Source organism: Myotis davidii, unplaced genomic scaffold, assembly GCF_000327345.1.
Source record: "Myotis davidii unplaced genomic scaffold, ASM32734v1 scaffold247, whole genome shotgun sequence".
Lineage (NCBI taxonomy): Eukaryota > Metazoa > Chordata > Mammalia > Chiroptera > Vespertilionidae > Myotis > Myotis davidii.
This window is the reverse complement of record NW_006299593.1, coordinates 2,602,629-2,614,733: the sequence shown is the minus strand read 5'-3', so window position 1 is coordinate 2,614,733 and position 12,105 is coordinate 2,602,629. Positions and strand designations below refer to the sequence as shown.

Here is a 12,105-nt window from a genome sequence, read left to right as displayed (position 1 = left end):
TCTCTCTCCCTAAAATCAATCAATAAGTTTTTTAAAAATGGTTAAGATAAAGAAATGGTAAGGTAGTAAGTTTTATGTTATGTATATTTCACCACAATTTTTTAAGACTGCTTTGAATGTAGTTACAATCATCTTTGAGAAGGAAAAGTATTAAAACTATTCCTTTTTTGTTGTTGCTGTTGTTGTTACTCCTCTCCTGAGGATAGTTTTCCATTGATTTTTAGAGAGAGTGGGAGGGAGGGGGAGACAGTGAGAAACACTGATGTGAGAGAGACATATTGATTGGTTGCCTCCTGCATGCTCCTGCACACTCCTGCAAGCAAGGTTCGTGCCCTTAATTGAATCAAACCAGGACCCTTCAATCCACAGGCCAATGCTCTATCCACTGAGCCAAACCAGCTAGGGCTAGAACTATTCTTTAAAAGATACCCTAGCCGGTTTGGCTCAGTGGATAGAGCGTCGGCCTGTGGACCAAAGGATCCCAGGTTTGGTTCTAGTCAAGGGCACATACCTTGGTTGCAGGCTCCTCTCCAGCCCAGGCCATGGTCAGGGCTTGTGCAGGAGGCAAACAGTCGATGTGTTTCTCTCACATCGATGTTTCTGTCTTTCCCTCTTTCCCACTCTCCCTAAAAATCAATGGGAAAATATCCTTGTGCGAGGGTTAACAAAAAAGTAAATAAATAAAATAAAACCAAAAAAAGATGGAGAAAGAGAGGGTTCCTGGTTTAATAAAAGAATGTTCAATTGTAATGATTGATACTTAAAGTGCTTTAATATCACTAATTTCCAGAAGCTTCAGTTATCTGTTATGTAGCCTGGGACTAGGAAATAAGCATAAACAGGCTCTCAGTGACCAAAATAAATGTCGCTTGACTAAATAAAGAACCGATTTTATGACACAGGAGATCTCCGTTACAGAGTACAGGAAATTAAAGCTCGGAAAAGGGAACGTGCCTAAATTTATACAGCTGGCCAGATTCAAAACTACCCTAGGTGTGGAGTTTTTACAAAAGCCCATGCTCTCTCTGCTTCAGCATGCTGCCACTTCTTGGACGCTGTAATATTTATAAATGGTTTTCTCTCTTGGCTTGGTTTGGTTTTTGTTTTGTTTCATTGTGGTGGTTGTTTTTTAGTTCTTCCAAAGCAATTTTGGGACATTCCTGGAAGAAGACTGGCTCAGAGAGCTGAAGGAAGAGTAACAAACAGGGCGAGACAGGCAGAATCAGGCAGCCTGGGGACCTTCTCTTTATAATGTAGTGGCTCATGTGACCAGGCTCAGAGGCTCTCCGTTCAGGTTTCAAATTCTCAGGAGAGAGAATCTGGTTTGCCTGCCTGGATTAGGTGTCCGTAGCCCTATCAGTCAGCTCTGCCCAGAGAAATGGAATCCTGGACCCCAGACATGGCCACTGGGCCTCAACCTGGGTTATCAGTTTTTCTCAGAAAAAGGGGGAATCCCTGTGAGCCAGGCAGACCCCCAGGTGTTGCCCCAGAAGGAAATTGTCTGGGGGAGGGAAGAAGGGAACAGGAGTGCCCTGTCACCCCGAGAAGCCCCTGTATGTATTCTAAGCTGTAAATTCAGCCTCAGCTTTGCATACTGTTCCATTCATAGTTTCATCATTATTTGGGGTTGCAAACTTTGGCAACATATCTGCAATTTTTAAACTCAGGGGACCCCTTGGTGCAGTTAAAATTCAACTTAACTGCACCAGGGTGACTACTCTGGAGCTTGGCGGAATGTGCTCACTCTCCAGAAACCCTCAAGTACTGTCTTAAAAAAGAAGAGAAATTGGCCCAGCTGGCGTGGCTCAGTAGTTGAGTGTCGACCTATGAACCAGGAAGTCACGGTTCAATGCCTGGTCAGGGCACATGCCTAGGTTGTAGGCACAATCCCCGGTGGAGGGCGTGCAGGAGGCAGCTGATCAATGATTCCCTCTCATCATTGATGTTTCTATCTCTCTTATCCTCTCCTCTCCTCTCTGAAATCAATAAAAATATATATATTTTTAAAAAATTGTTCGCCATGTATTTGACTCCATTTAGCTGTGTGTTTTGGCTCATTGTATAAAAATCTGCCTGGGCACAGCCACCCCGAACAAGCAATAACCAGAGGTGCCTGGCCTAAATTCCAAAACTCATTTAAGGCTATTAGAACCATTAGCTCTAACTGGAGTTCAGCTATAGACACAAATCACTAACCAAATTAAATGGCCAGTAGTTCAGCCAGCCTTTCAAACTCAGGAGGCCTATATATGAATCAACAGCAACAGTAACCACCACTGCAGAGCACCTTACTGCTATTTCAATTGCATTTCTCTATAATTTGCTATTATTATAACCATTTATGGATTAGAAAAATGAGGCACAGAAGAATTTTGACTTCACCTAGAACAGAACACTAGGAAATCCCAGAGAGAATGAAGACTTGACTTGAGTTCTTCTAACCCAATACTAGGCTGATATCTCTCATAAGGACTTTCTAATGGACTCATCCCTTCTTTTTTTCCCTTTATGTTATCAGCCTTCTTTCAGAGTATGTTACCTAATGATTCTCCTCTGCCTTAGAGGAGAAGCTGGCTTCTCGATGCCAGTGTAAACATAACTTTAAAGAATGTATCAGATTAGTTTCTCTGCCCCCAAAATAATGTCACCTTTTCCTTGGACTCTAATTGCATGAACAGCTGAGCTGGAGCAGATCCTGTTGACCATTTGTTGCCAAATCCCAGATTACACAGTAGACAAGAGGAGTTTTATAGGACTACATTAAAGTGAACATACGTAGTTTGGGTCAGGATTTCAGGACCATGAAAGTATAATGAATCTCATTCCAAACCTTAGGCTTGAAATCCAAAACCAGAGATTTTTTCCAAACTGGTCAGGGCCAGAGATTTTGCTTTTGACTGTTAGGTGTCAATCACAGTTTAGTTCTGCCTTAGTGTTTGTCACCAGTCTTCAGTAATCTCTATAAATTGGTGATTTTCTGGCCTCAACATCATCTCCTTGGAGTGAGAGTTGAGTGAAAGTGGCATGGAAGTGGGTAAGATTTGGGAAGAGAGAAAACCAGTCTCTTTATGGTTCTGATTTGTGTTTTTCAAACTCTGAATCTCCATTGATGGGTTAAAGTCAATTTACCAGGTCAAGACCAACACTTTTTTCTTTTTTAAAATGAAATAGATTAGAATTAGTCAAACTGGAAATATCAGACTATATCCCATGCAGTTAGGGTAAGTAATGTTTCGTAAAAGATTTTAAAAGATTTTTTTAAATAAATATTTTTGTGGGCAGTGGTTTGCAATGTAAAATGTATATTTTACTTAAAGTCACAGTAAAAAACAAAAGTTTGAAAGCCATGGCTAGATAGATTGAGAACTGGGAAGTCTAGGTTTATAATCCTCTCCAGTTAATACTAGATCTCAGCTGTCAGGGAATACCATGGGCGCTGTTTAAAACTTGCCATCTAGCCCTGGCCAAGTGGCTTAGTTGGTTGGAGCATCGCCCCATGCACCTAAATGTTGCAGGTTTGATTCCTACTCAGCACACATACCTAAGTTGCAGGTTCGATCCCCAGTCAGGATACAAACAGGAGGCAACCGATTGATCAATATTTCTCTCTCACATAAATGTTTCTCTCTCTCTCTCTCTCTCTCTCTCTCTCTCCTCCCTATTTCTCTAAAATCAATAAAAACATATTATCAGATGAGGATTAAAAAAATTAATAAATAAAAATAAAACTTGTTGCCGAAACCGGTTTGGCTCAGTGGATAGAGCGTCGGCCTGCGGACTGAACCAAATTACTAATGTGGATCAGATAGGAAAATTTATAATCTCATTAGTATCCTAGACAGAAGCAGTTTAACAGTGCCCCTCCAGAAATCAGTCTCAGCCGTTGGTTCTAATCTTTAACACATCTGCCAGCTGGAGTTTTATCAATCAGCAGCAGATTACCATCCTGGCTTTCAGAATGTCATTCAATTGAACCAGGCTAGCATCTCTGAAATAAGTGCCCCAAATATATAACTGCAGATTGCATTCATTTGGCTGCTAAAACAATTACCAGCTAATCCAGTTATGTTGAGTTGCAAGAATGGATCAGCCAAAAGACAGTTTGATCTCTGCCTTCTGGTCTGGGTACTTACTGGTCGGGAATGAGTACCAAGATCTTTGGGAGTTGGAGGGTATAAATGATAAAAACCAAATCTGATAATCCATACATTTGCAAGTCAGGATGAAGATGTCCCACTTCACCAATAATTAAATTAATACAAAAAAAATTTTTTTTATCTCCCAATATTTTTTAAAGACCAGTTTTGTCAAGGATGTACGAATATAAAAGGAATCACATACAGCTGGTGGCACTATAATTAGATAAACTGAAGGAAAAATTGGCACTATACACCAGAAGCCTTGAAAGTCGTGTACCCTTTGACTCACGAATTCCTCTTCAAATAAGTTATCTGAAGGAAGTAATCATGGGTGTGTCCAAGGTTGCCTACAATAGTAAAAACCTGGAAAACACCCTAACTGTCCAACAATAGAAATGTTATGATCTTTGCGTAAGAAGTTAAAAATAAATAAACAAGTAAATAAGCACATGCATAGTTATAGCAGAGTCCCCTAGCAAAGCCGGGCCTGGGCCTAGAGTTTGGCTTATGTATGGGACTGGCAGCCTGGTGACTCCTCTGGAAATTCATTTTCCTGAGCTGATAGGAAGAGGCAGGAGGATGGAAGAGTTGGGGAATGCAGGCTTGGGAGCTAGGAAAGGCAGAAAATGGGACTGATGAATATCAGTGGAGAGAAAGGTTTGAAACAGAAGCAGAAAAAGCTGTTTTCATGAGACACTTTATCAGACTTTAAGTCTGGGGCCTGGGATTAACAAAAAAGATACAGGTGTGGTGATCAAAAGTGTCCTGGTAAAAAGTAAAGCAGATAAAAAGACGTTGGAAGTGTGGGAGAAGGGGATCTTCGCAGGTTTATTTAGGGTGGTCAGAGAAGACCCCTCTGATGGGCTGACATCTGTCAGAGACCTGAAGGAAAGGTGAGAACTCCCAAAGGAATTTAGGCAGAGAGAACCGCAAGTACAAAGGCCCTGGGGCAGCAACATTCTTGTATTTGAAAAATAGCAAACAGGCAGTGTGGCTGGAGTACAGACAGCAAAGGGGGTCGGTGGTATGAGAAGACAAAGTCAGTGACGTAGCCATGTCAGGTCATGTAGGACATTGTAGCTGTTCTAAGAATTTGCCTTTTACTCTGAGTGGGATGTGGAGCCATAGGGGAGTTTTGGATAGAGAAGGGACCTGACTTATGCTTTTAAAGGATCGCTCTGGAGAATGCAATGTAGAGAACAGACGTGGGGGACAGGTGGGAGCTGAAGATAGAAATTGGAAACTAGTCAGGAGGCTGTATCAATAATCCAGGCAAGCCCTAACCGGTTTGGCTCAGTGGATAGTGCATCAGCCTGCAGACTCAAGGGTCCCAGGTTCGAGTCCGGTCAAGGGCATTTACCTTGGTTGCGGGCACATCCCCAGTAGGGAGTGTGCAGGAGGCAGCTGTTCAATGTTTCTCTCTCATCGATGTTTCTAACTCTCTATCCCTCTCCCTTCCTCTCTGTAAAAAAAATCAATAAAATATATTTTTTAAAAAAACCCAGGCAGAAGGTAGTGACTTGGATGACAGCACAGGAGATGGTAAGAAGTGTTCAGATCCTGGATATATTCTAAAGATAGACTGGCAAGGTTTGCTCATGGAATGGGTGGACATGTGGGTTTATGTGTGTGCTTGTGTGTCTGTGAGTGTGGACATGGGGACCCCCCACCTCATCCCAAATGAATCAGACTCTCTACAGATAGTTCGTGGTATTTCTTAAAAGCTCCCCAGGAGATTCTAATGTGCAACCAGGGTTGGGAATCACTGCTCTAGGTTGGTAATGTTATAGGAGACTTTTATTCTTTTTTTGTATAATTATTTTCCACATTTTCTACAATAAAAGTTGCAATTAAGGGGGGAAAGGATACTTTAAACAAAACACCTCCCTCCCCCAACCATGAGTATAAAATGTGGGTAAGATAACAAGCATACAGCTTTGCTTTAATGATCATATCTCCACTTGCCTAATTCCTACTATCCTTCCATGGCCAGCATAAATGCTACTTTCTCTCTGGAGTCCCTTGAGCTTCCCCAACCACCGGTGATGGCTCATTTTTGCTTACTCCTATAGCCCATGCCCCTCTTTTTGTAGCTTTGTTCTCCAGTGTTTGTACTTGCATTCTGCTTTTTGGCTAGAGGGGGCCTTTCCTGTAAACCCTCTCTGGACAATGTCAAAGCAGGCCCTGACAAGTTCTATTTGTCCCTTGATAGAGGTTATGTTTCTCCCAGTACAGCTAGGAGAAACAGTGCAGAGAGGACTCTGGTATGTCAGGCCACAGGGACACAGAGGCAGGCCAAAGGCTATCCCTGATCTGGGACAGGGCATGGTCTCCCCTGAGGCACTAGGCTCCAGGTTCATCTGTTCTGAGTCCTTTGCTCCTGGAGGCAAGGAATGAGCTATTTGTGGAGGACTCAGGCTCTGGAATGTATTCCAAGTTCTCTGGCACTAGGTGCCTCATTTGGAGGCCTCATAAGAAACTATGAAAGTGGTGGGAAAAGCCTCTTCCCCTCCTACACCTTCCTTCCACATACTCGATCTAGTATGCTTTTTAAACTTTTATGTTATGTTTCCCATGACATTAAATATTCTTCAAAAAATGTAATTTTAATGACCACATATTATTCCCATCAACCATAATCTTTTAGGTTATTTCTAACTTTTACTATTATATTTAATGCCACCTGGTAATTAATCTAAAAGGAATAACTAGAATGCAGTCCCCAAATTTTAAGACTAGACCCTAGAGAAAAAACTCATTTTCCACAATTTTCCCCACTTTCTTCTTAAATTCTGCTGTGGAAAGGCAATCACTCTTACCAGCATCAGAGAAATATTTATCTATACTATTATTACCTACATCTGTAGATAGCTTTAAAGTTCACAGAGCACTTTGTCATGTATTATCTTACCTAATCAACATAGCAGCACCATGAAATAGGTTATTATTCTTATTTTACATTTGGGGAAATTGAGGCTCAAACAGGCTATATGACATGTTCAAGGTAACAAAACTATTTAATGTCAGAGCTGGGAATGGGGGTCCAGGTCTTGGGACTCCCACAGCCACATCCCTCTACCAGGTACTGTAGAAAGTACTACGCTAGAGAAGATGGAGGAGAGGTGGACAGTGGTAGAAGGACAGGTATGGAACGACTCCACAAGGCAGAGTGGTCAGTGCCGTTAGTGCACTGGAGAGAAAGTGTTGTGGAGTATGCCATGCACGGACAAAGCAGTTCCTCTCATTTGGGGAAACCACAGAAGACTTTTTGAGGAAAACCACAACTAAAAGTCAGCTCTTCAAGAACGAGTAGGATCGGACCTCCTCAGGCACGGTGAGAGGGAAATGGAAAGTATGGCTGACTGAGGAAAGAGCCAGCACGGGGAGTGGGGATCGGGGAGCAGTGAAACTGTAATTGATCCTCACAGAGGCTAGAGCCAGAAGGCCTTGGAAGTCATCTGGCGAGGAAACCAGAGATGTGGAACGATTTGAGGAAGGCAGTACCAGGCAAGGAGCGGGCAGGTCTGGGTTCTACCCTGGCCTCTGGTTACCCAGGCCAGGGCTCTTTCCATGCGATAATGTATCAGTTCCTCAAAGTAGGGGGCCATTTCCTGGGGAGAGTATTTGCTGTGGGGTACTGGGTCAACAACCAGGGGCAAACTGAGGAATCAACACCAGATCTTGTGAGGGGACAGCCAGGAGGCTACTGCAGTGGCTTGGCAAGGTGACAAAGGAGGCCCAAAGAAGGTGGAGTGAGAGGAACAAAGAGGAAGAACTGGAGAAATAAATATTGCAATAGAGGCGCTGTCAGCACTTGATCAGATATGGGAGACAGCCTCGAGGAAGGGAGCAGACGTGAGAGAAAGCAGCTTCAGTGTGTGAGAAGAGCGGAGGAAAGAATGGGTGGGAAACTGGTGAGGAGCCAGGCAGAGCAGACAAACTTCCAAGAAGTAATGCGACATTCCAGAGCAACGTGCACCTTCTGCTCCTGTGGGTGACATAGATATACATTGCTATCATTCTTCTGGAAAAATACAAGGAAAGTGGTATCAGTCTTGGCCTTGCGGGAGGAGAATGGGTGATGAGCAGACCACGCCCTGCTATCTCTCCCTTTTATGTTGTACCTTTGGATTATGAGCCATGGGCATAGCATCTAACAGCTAAATAATTCGAAGATGATTTTCATGTTGTGTAGTAAATGGAAGGAAAGCAATAGGACAAAGAAAGGAGTAGCAGATTCTTTTTTTCCTTAGGATGGGGAGATGTGAGCAGCTTTAGAAGATGAAATTGAACATGTGAGGGGGAGCGTTTAGGTGAAAGAGGGTGGGGGTGAAGTGGGGGGTGGGAGGAGAGAGCTCTGGGGCCCCAGGAACTCAGCCTTGCCAGGGAGGAGAAAAAGCTAGTCTTCTGTAGCAGCAGGGTGGAAACGGAGAGGAAGGCAGGAGGGAGACGGCAGCGCCGGTGGGTTCCATCTGGGTGGAAAGCAGGCGCCGATGCCCCTGTATTTACACCCGTCGGACCCGCAAAAGGCTCGTGGGCCTGAGGAGAACGAGTTCTCGGACATTACTGGTGAAAACAGGAATTGCTCCAGGTTTGGGGGCTGTATGTTCCTGGCAGCACCGTTAATCGTGGCAAAACACAGGAAACAAAGGGAAGGACATAATCGACAGAACCCTTAAATGAGCTGAGATGTCTTCATGCCGTGGATTAATAATAGTCAGCCCTCAAAAGAGTGGATCCCAGCTGGGACTTGGCATGTCCACGATATATTAGAAAAGCAAGATGCGGGGTGGCGTATGTTATAGGATGCCATTTGGGAAAACAAATGGAAACACTGCGCGCGCGAGTGTGTGAGTGTGTGTGTGTGTGTGTGTGTGTGTGTGTGTGTGTGTGTGTGTGTCTGACATTGCGTGGGCACGGGGAAAATTGGGATAGTGGAAGATAAAGAGAAAAAGGGAGAAAATCTTTAATACTTACAGAGTAAAAGGACCAAGTGCAAAACAAAACCCCAGAACACCCAGGCCCCCAGACTCGGCGATAAAGACCCTGAGACAAGAAGGGCCCCGGGTACTGGCCGGCGGGGCCACCCCACAGCCACGCCGCTGCCGGTTATTTCCAATCCGTGGGCGGCAGCGCAGGCGTGTGCAGCGCGCCGCGCAGGGTTTCTCCGAGCTCTTTGTTCAAGGAGATGGCGCGATGGGGGAGGGCGCAATGCGCCGCCCGCGCCTCAAAGGGCAGGCGCGGGGCGCGCGGAGCTGAGGGACAGACCAGAGCGAGCAGGCGGAGGGACTTGGCCCGGATCCTGGGCCCCGCCACCATCTCCGACCCAGTTGTCCCGCGTCGCATTCCGCCCAGACAAAGCCCCTGCGCTTGGGGGCAGAGCGCTGGGGCCAAGCGCGCACCTCCAGGAGGCCGATTGCCCGTATCTGTCCCGGGTGCTAAAGGGCTCTAATCCAACCCAACCATTGCTCTCTGCCCTCCCCCCTTTTCTTTACTAGGCCTCCCCTCAGCCCTGGTAACCTGTGACCTACTTCCCGTCTGCGAATTTACGCATTCTAGTTATCTCCTGTGAGTGGAATCATATAATATTTGTCCTTTTGTGTCAGCCTTATTTTACTTGGCATAATGTCTTCAAGGTTCATCTATGTTGCAATATGTTTTATAACTTCACTCCTTTTTACAAAGTTGCTAAATGTACATAAAATTTATCAGTTTTAAGTGTACAGTTAAAGTGGCATAAGTACATTCAACCATGGCCACTATCCAGCTCCAGAACTTTTCCATCATTCCAAACTGAAACTTTGTACCCATTAAATAACAATTCTGCCTGGACCCCTGGTAACCATCGTTCTACGCTCTGGCATCACTTTTCTGTGTTATCTGCAATGGCTGTGTTCCCACACTGAGGGATTGAGGGGGACAAGCCACACACTGGAGAACATCCAGATGGGGTTAATGACGAGGTGACAAAACCTGGTCATATATGAGAAAGAGTGGAGGGGACTGAGAATATTCAAGAGAGTGAGGTCCTGAGCGTAAGAGGCCACAAATTCCGTTTGGAGCTATCTTTGAGCTCGCTTAGACCATGAGCTAACTCACCCTGCCGAATTAAAAAAATTTACGAACAAGAAGTTATCTTTGAAATTAAATGGTGGCAGACACGTCCAAGGAATACTGTGGAGATTTGATCCCTTTATGAATCAGGTGATACATTGATGAAGTGCGGAGATAGCAACTGGTGGGCAATAGAATATTGGAACCTATAATAATAAAAGCATGATATGCAAATCAACGTAACAGCCAAACAGCTGAATGACCGAGGAAGCTGGAGCTGTGAGGACCGGCCATTGCAGCTGGGGCTGCGAAGGCCTACTCTTGCATGAATTTCATGCATCAGGCCTCTTGTGGTTATAATAGGAGGAAATAGTATCACCATGTTAGAGGCCTTGGAATGAGGATAAAGAATGGCTGTATTCACCATGTCCCCTCTCCACAGCACCTGTTTTACTACAATATAAAAATCGAGTCCTGTCCATTTTCACATTGAACTTTTGTTAAATAAACTTTTGTATTGGTCAAAAAAAAAAAATAAGTGAGGTCCTAGGATGATTTTAATTCACCTAAAAATAAAATTTTTTTTAAAACCTAGGAGGTTTTAGTTTCATAACAAATTTAGAAGCCAACAGTGTGATGTAATTGGAAAAGACTGAAAGGGCCATGAAGACTGTCTTCGCCCAAGTCAGTGATAGCGAACCTATGACACGCGTGTCAGAGGTGACATGCGAACTCATTTTTTTGGTTTTTCTTTGTTAAATGGTATTTAAATATATAAAATAAATATCAAAAATATAAATCTTTGTTTTACTATGGTTGCAAGGATAAAAAAATTTCTATATATGGCACAGCACCACAGTTAAGTTAGGGTTTTTCAAAATGCTGACACGCCGAGCTCAAAAGGTTCGCCATTATGGGCCTAAGTGAAGGATGGCAGTGTAGGAAAGTGGTTAGAACTGTCCTGTCAATAGAAATATAATTTACTATTTTTTTTAATCCTTACCTGAGGATATTTTCCCATTGATTTTGAGATAGTGGAAGATAGAGGAAAAGACAGAAATATCGATGCAAGAGAAAAGCCTTCATTGGTTGCCTCCTGCACGGGCTGGGACCAGGGCCTGGGCCAGAGCCTGCAACCAAGGTATATGCCCTTGATCAGAATCAAACCCGGGACCCTTCAGTCCGCAGGCTGACGCTCTATCCACTGAGCCAAACCAGCTAGGGCTTGATTACTATTTTAAATTTTCTAGTAGCCACATTCAAAAAAAGAAACAGTAAAATATTTTACTTAGGTCAATGTATTAAAAATGTTAATATGTAATTAAAATTAATAATTAGGTATCTCCTAGTCTTTCATATTTGGTCTTCTAAATTAGGCTGGCCACACATTTCAAGTGTTTAATAGTTACCTTTCACTGTATTGGACAGCACAGACTTGGAACCTGGGGCTTGGGTGTCAGACAGGTCTGGGATCATATTGCATCCCTTACTATGTTGGGTGACTAGGCAAATTACCCTTTTATCTGTTTCATCTGTAAAACAGAACTAACAGTACTCAATCTATAGGGTGATTGTGAAGATTAATGGCACATGAAGCACTTAGAACATGTTCAGTAAATGTTGATTATTAGTGGTAAATTGTGATTACTTAGTGAATTACCATCAGATGATGTGGCTTGGAGACATTCCAGAGGAACGGAGTTAAAAGACAATGAATGGACAAACTGGAAAAACCTGTTTGGAACACATCTGACAAACAAAATGTTATTTTCAATATGTAGGAAGTGCTTGCAAATAAGAAAATGAGAAATATGAATGGGAAATTCAAAACAGGAGACACATCGGAAGTGATTTTTAAAAAATTTAATTGTTTTGAGAGAGGGATAGGAAGGGGGAGAGAGGGAAGGAGGGA

General features: G+C 43.5%; 1 pseudogene; it reads left to right on the top strand.

Moving 5' to 3' along the window:
• The first annotated feature begins 8,632 nt into the window (after positions 1-8,632).
• On the top strand, positions 8,633-10,594 carry LOC107184913 (annotated as a pseudogene).
• Positions 10,595-12,105: the final 1,511 nt, after the last annotated feature.